This window comes from Lagenorhynchus albirostris, chromosome 3 (assembly GCF_949774975.1).
Source record: "Lagenorhynchus albirostris chromosome 3, mLagAlb1.1, whole genome shotgun sequence".
Lineage (NCBI taxonomy): Eukaryota > Metazoa > Chordata > Mammalia > Artiodactyla > Delphinidae > Lagenorhynchus > Lagenorhynchus albirostris.
In genome coordinates, this window is record NC_083097.1 from 118822976 (window position 1) to 118823412 (window position 437).

Below are 437 nucleotides of genomic sequence, written 5' to 3' on the forward strand. Positions count from 1 at the left end.
AATATCTAGTATTTCCAGCACGTGAATTTCTTGGGTGTTCAGCCATGCTGCTGAACAAGTTATTGTGTCTGCTGTCTCTGTCTCATTCAACTTTTTTTAAAATTAATTTTTATTGGAGTATAGTTACTTTACAATGTTGTGTTAGTTTCTGCTGTGCAGCAAAGTGAATCAGTTATACGTATACCTATATTCCCTCTTTTTTAGATTTCCTTCCCGTTTAGGTCACCGTAGAGCATTGAGTAGAGTTCCCTGTGCTACACCATAGGTTCTCATTAGTTATCTATTTTATACATAGTAGCATATGTATGTCAATCCCAATCTCCCAATTCAAAAAATGTGGAACACTTCACGAATTTGTGTATCATCCTTGCACAGGGGCCACGCGAACCTTCTCTGTATCGTTCCACTTTTAGTGTATGTACTGCCGAAGTGAGCAC

General features: G+C 38.2%; 1 non-coding gene across 1 annotated transcript; it reads right to left on the minus strand.

The window, feature by feature from the left end:
• Nucleotides 1–330: 330 nt before the first annotated feature.
• LOC132518881 (U6 spliceosomal RNA) lies at nt 331–437 on the minus strand. Its single transcript, XR_009540006.1, has one exon. It is a non-coding gene; the product is annotated as a U6 spliceosomal RNA (small nuclear RNA).